At 30.1% G+C, this 692-nt stretch overlaps 2 non-coding genes across 2 annotated transcripts; both read left to right on the top strand.

Moving 5' to 3' along the window:
• The first annotated feature begins 319 nt into the window (after positions 1-319).
• Positions 320-390, top strand: ONS95_013570. Its single transcript has one exon. It is a non-coding gene; the product is annotated as a tRNA-Asn (tRNA).
• A 19-nt stretch (positions 391-409) lies between these two features.
• ONS95_013569 lies at positions 410-480 on the top strand. The gene has a single exon. It is a non-coding gene; the product is annotated as a tRNA-Arg (tRNA).
• The last annotated feature ends 212 nt before the right edge of the window (positions 481-692 follow it).

The following is a 692-nucleotide window of genomic DNA, read 5'->3' as shown; positions in this document are numbered from 1 at the left end:
AGTTTGGTCTTCCATTTATTTTTACTCTAGTAAATTAGTTCTAGTTATTTTTATGGGAGATTTTCGTATGCGTGACTTTGATTGGTGTTAAGTCGAAATACGGTTCGTGTAGTGGAAATTGCACGGGATTGATTAATGTTAACAATGCATATATTTTATATATACTGTATAATATATACTTATAAACCAGCTCCTTTGGGTTATAAGTACTTATATTATACTAAGGAAGGTTCCGTTTGTTGGTATGACGGGTTGAGCTGTAAACTCAATAGCAATAAGCTGTCGAAGGTTCGAGTCCTTTTCTTCCTAATTATCTTAGGCCTTTATAGCTCAATGGTAGAGCGGAATACTGTTAATATTCCGATAGATGTTCAATTCATCTTAGGGGCTAGGCACTAAGAATACGTATGGCGTGTTGACTTAATGGTAAAGTTTTGTGTTTCGGCCACAAGTATATAAGTTCAAGTCTTATACACGTCTATATTCTTATTTAACTACTCTTTCCTCTTTCGTTAAAAATATTTTTAATAATGGTAGTTAAATTACTTTAATTAAACTTTAATTAAATATAGAGGTTTTTTTATTCCTTTTTTTATTCATGAATAGTCTATATATTTTAAATGAAACTTTCACTAATGGTTATAGATCAGAAATATTAGATATTATATCTATAGCAGCTATATTATGTGGAA

This window comes from Cadophora gregata, assembly GCF_030347475.1.
Source record: "Cadophora gregata isolate MNR1 chromosome Unknown scaffold_74, whole genome shotgun sequence".
In the NCBI taxonomy this organism is placed as follows: domain Eukaryota; kingdom Fungi; phylum Ascomycota; class Leotiomycetes; order Helotiales; family Ploettnerulaceae; genus Cadophora; species Cadophora gregata.
This window is presented reverse-complemented; position numbering and strand designations above follow the sequence as displayed.